Consider the following 10,434-nt stretch of genomic DNA (forward strand, 5'->3'; position numbering starts at 1 on the left):
TCTTGACTTCTTGTTTGTCATTGAAACTTGGCTTACTCCGGGGGATATGAGCCCGTTCTCTGAACTGGTACCTCATGACTGTAAATTTTTTAACACTTCTTGATCATTGGGACGAGGGGGAGGACAGGCTTCTGTTTATTAACAGAAGTTGTGCTGTCTGACATTAGCGACTGAAGTCTATTCGAGCTTTGAACTTCAGTTGTTTGTTCTGGAACCTAGTGGCGATTTCAGTAATTTATCGTCCACCTAAACTGCTCACAGACTTTATTAATGAGTTCTCAGACTTTTTGGGGGAATTATTTCTAATTTTGACAGGCTTTTAATTCTAGGTGATTTTAATGTTCATGTGTGCTAGCTTAGTGTCCAGCTAATTCTTTGGGCAAAGAATTTTTGAGCCTTACTGACTCTTTTGATCTGGTACAGCAAGTGAATGCCCCCACCCATATTCATGTTCACACTCTTGATCTTTTGTTATCACATGGCTTGACAGTTTGTGATTTTGAAATAGAGGACCATGTTATTTCTGATCATAAGGCCATTGTTTTACAACTCCAGCTAGTTTTAGGGCTCAACACCCTGACGAAGGCCTGTTTGGGCTAATACGCATTGGTGTTTTTTTAACATGTAGCCCTGTCTAACAATAAAGACTTTTTATATTTTGCCTGGTATGTGAGTGCCTGGACGTGGATATTTTTTGTTTCTTGCAATGGGATCCACTTTTTGTTTTTGATAACAAGTTTACAAAACAATCGACAATTTCATCAACTACTAGCATTAACTTTTCTGCTGTTTTTGAGGAAGTTTTTCATGCATCTGACCAATTTTACTATGCTGGGAATGGTGCAGAGTATCTTAATCAGTTTAATACTACCTGCACTAATATTTAAAATTCTGTATAGCTCCCTTGAAAGCCAAAAAAATATAATTCAAAGTCGGAGCTCTGGCTCAATGACACTACCCGTGCTCTACGTCAGATCTGTCGGAGGAAAGAAAGCAGCAAGATCAGCAAAATCCAAGTATTTTTTAGATCTTATTGAAAAGAACTGTAGAGCAGTAGAGCACTTTTTAATACTATAAATGCTGTTGTTAACCCCTCTGTCGGTTTGTACCAGAGTCTCTGTGTATGTGTGAAAAATTTCTAAATTTCTTTGTGGACTAGATTAGGAATATTAGGTTGAATATTGTGCCTTCTTTTTATGATCCATTTGTCCCTCCCATTCGCACTAGTATCAGTTTGAACCTGTGACTGCCTTTTTTGCTAGATATTGTAGGTCAGCTTAAACCATCTGAATCCGCCCTGGATGTTGTTTTAAAGAAAAAATAAATTTTTGAGGTGATTGAATCTAATGTTCTAATGATTGTGAACAATTGCCTTGTAAATGGATTAGTACCAGAGGAGATGAAGCATGCCATTATTCATCCACTTCTTAAAAAGCCCAAGTTAGACCTGACAGTTTTGTCAAATTATAGGCCAGTTTCTAAGCTTTCTTTTATGTTTAAGATTCGGGAGAAAATAGTATTTCATCAACTGTAGAACTTTCTGAATGGAAACAAGATTTTTGAAGCACTCTAGTCAGGTTTTAGAAAATACCATTCTACAGAAACAGCACTGGTAAAGGTTATACCTTATATTTTATTGACTGTTGACTCTGACAAGTCTGCAGTTCTAGTGCTGTTAGATCTGAGTGCAGTGTTTGACACAGTTGACCATGCAGATCTCATCTCACGATTGGAGAATTGTGCAGGCATTTGGGGAAATGCTCTTCAATGGTTTAAGTCTTATTATTCTAATAGAAACTTCTCTGTTAATATTAGTGAATTTACGTCAGGTGCAGCTCCTCTTACCTGTGGTGTCCCACAAGTCTTTATCCCTGGTCCGATTTTATTGTCATTGTATATGCTTCCTCTGCTGTAAATTTTTTAAGAAATACAATATTTCTTTTCGTTGTTATGCAGATGGTACCCACATTTATCTGCCCCTGGAATCTGATAAGAGGGGCATGGATACTCTGTTGGCTTATCTTGCTGATGTAAAGGCTTTGATGTCCTTAAATTTTCTTAATCTCAATGGAAACAAAACTGAGATTGTAGTTTTTGGATCTTCAGAAGTTGTTAGTTCCTCTTGTTTAGATTTCGGTCAGCTGTCTCCATTTGTCAAACTATTAGTGAAGAATCTGGGTGTGCCTTCCGCGTATGACAGATACCGGAAGTGAGAGAAAAGTGTTTATTACGTTTGAAGAAAGTCATATACACCTAGAATGCCTCGAGGGTGAGTAAAACACAAGCTAATTTTGATTTTTGGGTGAATTAACCCTTTAAGTAATGTAGCGAATCAGCTCAAAGGGGAAATATGAATAATTAATTATAACTAGTTATAATTAATTATAAATATTTAGATCCGCTGTAAGTATTTACTTGACCTCTCAGTGTCAACTGTCTGTCAATTCTAAGAACGTTAATTTACTGGTTAAGGCAAATATCTTTCTTACTGTACAATACTACTCAGAGCATGTAGCAAAAAATCTGCATGATTAGGGACTCCAGTTATGAGTAAACAATGAATCAGAATCAGAAACAGAAAGAGCTTTATTGCCAAGTATGTTTGCACATACAAGAAATTTGTTATAGTGTCACAAGCTTGTTCATCAGCAGATGAACAGCCTCAAGTGTGATACAAGTAAGACTTTACTAACTACACACTTAAACTAGTCTAACATACACAATCACACACCCACGCATACAGTTGGCATAGGAAAAAGGGTTAAAGCTTAAGCAGTAAAGAGAAGAGAAATAAAAACATGAAGCTATGGTACAATTTGATATTCAGCAGATCTACAGCCTGAAGGAAACATAAGTTCCTTAGTTAAAACACACCTTTGTAAAAGGTGCAAATGATACTTAATGTATCAATTAATAAGACTAAGTTTGATACTTGCACGTCTTGCCTGATTGAAAGAGAGTCCTGATGCTCTTTGGGGCTCCAGTAGGTTGGCTGAAGTTAGGTGATGAGAAAGAACCATTTTGAGTCAGAGGATCTTGATGAATGGAAAGACTAGGCACGAGGCCTGGCACGAACTCGGAGTGTCCTTAGAAGCGTTCTAGCTCACATTCTCATCTTCTCAGAATCTAACCGAACCGCAGACTGAAGGGGGGTCACTGATGTGAGGCCTTTAAGGTCTGAGAAGATTCCCGCCTCTCAGGATGGGCTTGTCCAATGAGAAAAGCTGAAAGTCCAAGCGGGAGGCTAGAAATACTGGGGAGTTTTATGACCCTTTGTGTGAGAGCATGGTAATTTGCATATGGAACTCGAATCAAAATTACTAAAGATTCTTAGAACACTAATATATTGCCTATGTACCCACATATAATATAAACATTCATTTAGATCATCAGAAGACAAATTCAATGAAACCAAACATGGTATCGGTGGGGCTATATTAACTAGTGATCTATCATAACACACACACCACACACACAGTATACAATTCAAAAGACAATATAGAAGAACAATAATGGTATACACAATGTCCTGAGGAGATGTGTGTTCATTCACAGAAAGGTTGTCCTATTAATTAATTAGAGAAGAGTCCATTTTTATGGGCATTGTGTGTCTTACCTAAGGGTAAATTAATTGTGAGTTTCTCTGCCCGCATTCCTTTGTGCAATAAAACCAGTGATATCAGCATTGGTTGCCATGGAACCAGAGGCCTGTTCTGCCTTTCTGAGGTGTTAGATGCATTTCAGGGGAAGGGTCCATAGATCCTCATAGTTGGTTTGTTGACTGAGGGGTGTTACAGAGTATTTGTTAAATATCTTTTAAAAAATTGTGTGTCTGATTGGTCCAGACACTACAGTAACAGCAGCTTAATATACATTACCTCTACTGCTGTCTACGTTGTTAATATGACCCAAACAATTAAATAAAAACAGAAAATTACTGCTCTTGAATAATTTCTGTTGCTCTAATGAGAAGATATTTCTTACTTGAATGCTGCTATTGAATGCTCTAGTGTAACGCGGTGGATTGTGTGCGGCTCACTCAGGACACTGGGGCCTGTGCAAAGTGACGTCACATTTTACGGATTCTGCTAATTCTTTTTCTGAGACATTGCTTATGATTCATGGGGATTAAAAAAGGTGTGGGTGGATTTTTATCATTATAGGGCGGTTGTGTACACACACTGCCAACACACATTTATGTTCAGACAACATGTAAAATTGAATTTTGCATAATAGGTGCCCTTTAAAACAACATTCAAATAAACAGCTATGCTTTTTTTCACATTCTTTTTCATAATAACAAATTACTAGTTACTAGACATTTATTATCAATATATTTATGTGATGATCGATCCTCTCAATACAATGTCAGTACATTTATATTTTTTTCTGCACTTACCTAGACAAGAAGGGACCATTCTTGGAGTTCAAGGAGGACTCAGCAACTAATGAGGGTATGGTTGAAATATAAAACGCTATTTGATCACCGTTCTTTATGTGCTTGATATCCTATTAGTAATAGCTAAACAAAGCTTTGCAAAGCCCAAAGGCTTTTCTCACACCTGTTAATTACCTCAAGGTTTTCAACACTGTGCACTTTGTGTCTTGTCACAGCAAGGGGGTCAGGAATTGACTAGGAGCAGGTCCCATGCTGCTAGAACTACATCACTCAAAGGCAATCAATCAATAAAAGCATGTTTCTCTATAGACATTCATGCAAATTTTGAAGTGTTTTTTGACTAAACATTTCCTTTCCAGGCACATGCCCCTGACCAGCCCTCTCCCTTTTACCTGTGAAACCTGTCTCAAGACTAGATGACTTTCTTCATATCATAGTTGATTTATATGTTGAACAACTTGATGACTGTGTGCAAAGAGAAGTGATATATTGGGCCTCATTTACGAAACGAACGTACGACTTGGAATTTATCAATATGGACGTGAGCGGTGGCTACGATCAAATCTCACGTCTGGTCTCAGCTCGTGTACGCAAGTTTTTGAGTTACCTGAACTTGTGCGCAACATAGTAAATATGGTGGAGAATTGTAGAATGACAGCATTTTGTTCATTTTTATTTTCCTGACCGTCAAACGAAGCTCATTAGTCGATCGTTAACCAGTAAGATTAGAATGTCTTTTTCTTTTGTTTTGGTTTTATACAGGGCTTTAGCTTTATATGCACGAATTGCAGCATAAACCACAGACCATGAGGATTCAATCATCGCATCATGCACCTGCAGCGCTTCTGTGAAAGGAAAAAAAATGAAATTAAGTCTATAAAAGCAATAAAATAAATAGGATTACACAAAATATATAATAGGCTATAATGTAATTAATAGATTAACAAAAGGAAAAAACAACAACTATGCAACAAGTTTAGGTTACATTCGTTTTTGTGACACTCTTAATGCATTTTCTTTATTTTCTTTATATCTTTATTTGATTTAATCCATCTGATCGCACAGGCGCCTCACGCACACACAAACAACATTAGTTCTACCGTTGCCTGACATTTCAGCCATTCATCATCAAACTAAAATGCAGTCAACCAAACATAAAAGTTACACTGTTTATTAAAGTTACACTCGTTTCTACGTTAGATTGATAAATGAGGCCCATTGAGACTCTGTAGAACCTGTTGACAATTTGGCTGCAAATTTGGTTTTAATCATTGTTTCTTTTATGCTATTCTGTAATGTCTTACAGGCCAATGAAAAGAATACAGGTCTGAAGGTAAGGGTTTGCTGACAGATCTTCTTGCTGTGGGGAAAACACCTCACATGAATGACTGATAATGGCTACCTAAGGGCGTGCTGTGTCATTATGAAAGTGATCACATTTTAGATGAAGGAAGCCATACAGTTAATAAGCTAAAGAAAAATGAAATGAATAATAGATAGAGACAGATACCTGTAGCACAACTGTTCAGCGATGACATGTATAGAAGAAAACCTAGGCACAGAGAAGGGAAGAACAAATGTTTATCTGTATCGAGACGGGCCATTCTCCTTTCGCTCTTCTGCCCTCGCACACTGCACCCCAACCTGTGAGCGATGCATCTGTCGTTACTACTTTTATCAGAGAAATCGCTCCCAGCGGAGTACCTGATTCGAGAAAAGCGTGATCTCTCTAGTGACGGAGAGCAGTGTGATGACACTATTACTTTGCTGTTGAGGTTCCGCAAATCCAGAATGAGATGGAAAAGAGGGGGGCTCTTTTGGGAATGACAAAGTACCGGGAGTAAAAGCTGTGCTGGCTGTCTTCTCGTGGCACCACCCAAATTACTCTTTTGCTCAATAAAGAGATTATTTCCTCCTCTAAAATCTGAGCTGACTCCCCTTCTGCTGTTGACATTAACACATTGTTGAAAAGTGTTTTACAGCAAACTGCAGACGATAACCCCATTCTATCGTGGATAATATCCAAGGGTGTACTGCGCATGCGCGCCAACTCTCCGCGTGAGCAGAGAGCAGACCACTGTAGCTCTCGCTCACTGATGGCATGGCGGCACCATCTAGCGGTGGAGCTGGGGGTTGCAGCTCTGATCTGGGAGTATTAAAGAAATAAAAAGAGATTTGTGTGAAAATGAAAACAACAATACACACAAATCTCTTTTTATTTCTTTCAAATGGGAACACTTGTGTAAATTTTCGTCCTCTCTCTTGCATAAGAGGGGAGAAACATGTGGGGCACTGGATGACTGGTGCCAACACTCCATCAAGTGAACACCCCGACGCTTCTTTGCTAGAGGGGGGAAACAAGACTCCTGTGCTGTGCAGAGGGGTGCTACAGAGACTCCGTGAGTGCTGTAGCCCCTGTTTTGATTTAAACCCAGACTACAGGTTAGGTCGCCCGCCTCTTTTTTGCCTCCCTGAGGGTTAGCTGGGCGATGCATAGCCGTTGCTGCCACAAACGAGGCCTTGCCTCTGGGCTGGGGCTGTTTTGGGTGAACTTCTGCCTGCATTAACTGCTGTGGCAGGGGGTGCCTAGGGTTTCTGTATCCTGATTGTCCCCCCCCTGGAAGCAAAGCCTTGAGGAGATCTCTTCCCACAATGCTGAGTCGGGTGACCCAGCATCAATCTGTCCCCCCATCTCCTCCATGAGCTCAGCCTGGTATGCTGTGAGCAGTGAGGTAGCATTCAGGGCTCTGACAGCCAAGGCAGAGGACCGATAATTATTATTATTTTTTTTTTTCGAAAAAAAGAAGCAGACAATCTCTCTGTCTGCCCCGGCAGTGAAGCAGAGGAGTATGATAGGGCTGCCCGCCGATTGGGGTGGAGGTGACTTGCCACCGACAGTTCGATTGGGGGGGGGGGCATTCTCCATATTGTGGACATCCAGCCTAGAGAAACCTTTAACAGGAACCCTATGTGAGAAGGGTTTGTCCCAGAAGCACCGCATCTCTGCGACACATGCTGGGATGGATGGTATCAGCTGCTTGACTGGGGAAGTGCGCGACGGCAGCCTCTTCCCAACATATAAATCCCTCTCTGTGCCTTGGCCCTCTTGCTGAGATGGCCAGTCGATAGAGAGTTTGGCAGCTGCCCTCCTACACATTTCAATGAGGTCCAGTTCCCCTGGCATGGGGGAGGGGGACTCACCCATATCACTGCCAGGCCTGGAAGAAAGATTAGGAGGGAGCGTATCATCCTCTTCATCTCCCTCCAAATCCTCCTCTAAAAGGCAAACAATCATCTCATCATCTTCCTACTCCTCCTCTTTGTCCCCCGCCAAAGGGTCTGATTCAAAGAGGGGAGGAAGTTCAGGAGAAATCTCGTCCATCAACTCTCCTGCGGGCCTGTGGAGCAACCTTGTTCATTTCCGTGGGAAGTGCGGAAAGACTCGGGTCCCCTTTATTCGCGGCCGTGACTCATACTTGGCCTTACCGGGAACTGAGAGTAGTGCGGCCACTACTCGGGATTAGTGAGCACAGCCTGTGTGTGTCTAACTCCCAAACACGCTAAGCACAGAGGGTGAGAGTCTTTAGACGAAATCATAGACCCACAAGCACACGGGCGAGAGGGATCTTTTCCCTTCGCTGTGCCACTGGATGGGCTCGCAGTCGCCATAACAGAGATGCAAACACCGGGAGATTAACGAGATCACCACAACGTGCCTCTCGATATCAGGGCTTACAACAATTATTAATCCTTGATGGAAAGGAATAATTGAGAGAAAGGAGCTGTAACTGCTCGATAAAGAAAATGAGAACTCGCCTTGACGCGCTGGTCCCCACCACAAAGATATAGATATAGTAGAAAGAAAATATTCACTTTGACAGAGAATATTTCCCCCCCCAAAACAAAAGCAGCCGTGTTCGGTGATGTACCTAAAATGTGTCTCGTCCATGAACAGTTAAGCGGCCATTCTTACAAGGATCTGCTGAGGATAGCTTCCAATAAGGATCTTCACGGGGAAGAGAACGAGAATGAAGTAGGGACTGCTAGCAGCGATATATATATGAGGGAGACGGGACTCCCGCATCAGTCGTGATTGGTCTCCCTTACCAAAAAGTAGTATACTTCAAGTTTATTTTAGTAAGTATACTTAAGTAAAGTTCAAGTATATTTTTAAGTATACTTTATGTAGTAAGTATACAAATATCAGTGTACTAGTAGTATACTTGTAAGTGTACTATTTCAATACTGATTGGGACTAAATTGGCCCACTTACTAGTATATAAAAGTATACTTTTAAGTATACTTTAAGTATAACAGTAGTAAACTTTGAGTACACAACTAGTTTACATCAAAATGTTTAGTTTGTACTGCAACTATACTAAAAGTGAACTTATATGTATACTGATAGTTTACTAATTAAATACGTGTAGTAGCATTTTTAGTACACTTTGAAGTATAGTCTCAGTAAACTACTAGTTTAGTAGTTTTATACTACAAGTATACTCGTAAGTTTTATTTAAGTGAACTTTACATCATACTTTAAGTATACTACTATGTCCCTATTTAGGTATTAATTTGTATATATTTTGTTACATGAATATCTGAACATACAAAACATCAAAAGAAAGAACAGGGTATCTGCTTGTAAACAAAAACATTTTATTCTAGCTTCATGCATTCTTTTTTTAAACACTTGAATGTGGATAAGTTTCATAAATAAAAAATAAAGAAATAAACAACATTATGAACAAAAAGCTGAAAAAAAGACTATGAATTGGATTTAGAATGATAATCAAAACATAGATAAAGTCGATCAACACCCCAAAGCTTGACAGCCCCTGTCCCAGCCTAACTGGGTTGTACACCATTATAAATAAAATTCTGAATTCTATAGAGTTTGAAAAAAGACAAACATTAGAATTTTTTTAAATATGATTTTTAATGGTCTGTTCACACAAAGGCAAATGATCAGTGTAAAATGTCTGTGAATTGGAATGAAGCATTGTTAATGTGTTTGATCAAACCACCATAAACATTCTTATGCCGTCAATAATGTGACTGCTTTCTAAAAAACAATGATCCGAGTCATGCTTCAAAAAAGTATTTAAAGGTCTATAAAACTGAAAGAACATGTAAAAAAGACAGCACAAATAATGTGCTGCAAACCCACATTCGAATATCTTTTCTAACATGCTGCAAAAAAATAAATAAAAACCTGTAAGATCTGTGCTTTTGGTCATGTTCCTGGTGCCACTGCTGTAGCATAAAACTACAACTTGCACATACTATTTTGCTAAGAGCCAGTGAATAGTGGGTGTGGCAATACATTGCGGGTGGTGGTGATAGGGCAGACCCGCTTTTCGACTGGGTTCATGTCAGGTGAATTTAGAGGCCAAGACATTAACAGAAATTCGTCATCATCTTCCTCAAACCACTCCTTTTATGATTCTATGATTCTGGCAGCATGGCATGATGCATTATCCTGTTGGTAATGGCCATCACCAGCAAGGAACACAGTTGCAATGAATGAGTGCATTTGGATGTTCAGATTCCTGACAGCTGTCAGAGATTGTGCTTTTGGGCAAAAGGGCAATTGAAAACAGTCAGTTTTTCAGTTCAATTCAATTCAAGTTTATTTGTATAGCACTTTTCGCGATAGAAATCGTTGCAAAACAGCTTTACAGAAAATTAAGTTTCTACAATATATTTAGTAGTAGCTTGTCAGTGGTGACTATGTCAAATTGATGTACATATGGCAGAAATGTACAGTAAAATTCAGTTAATGACGTAATCAAAAGACGATGAACACTATTAACAGTAATGATTATATCTTGCAATCAAACTTGTAGCAAAATTTGGTAGTTTATGTTGTTTCAGGGTTGGCATCATCTGAGGTCCTCTGAGGGGTTTGCATCATCTCTTCTCAGGTGTTCGGTCATCTCAGGTCTTTGTAAGGGCTGGATCCAGACTGAAGCTTGTGTAATTCCTAGTTACCACAGGATGTCAATCCCGTGGCAGAAACAGAGAAACAAATA

Source organism: Sinocyclocheilus grahami, unplaced genomic scaffold (genome assembly GCF_001515645.1).
Source record: "Sinocyclocheilus grahami isolate Dianchi unplaced genomic scaffold, SAMN03320097.WGS_v1.1 scaffold1360.1, whole genome shotgun sequence".
NCBI classification, from domain to species: domain Eukaryota; kingdom Metazoa; phylum Chordata; class Actinopteri; order Cypriniformes; family Cyprinidae; genus Sinocyclocheilus; species Sinocyclocheilus grahami.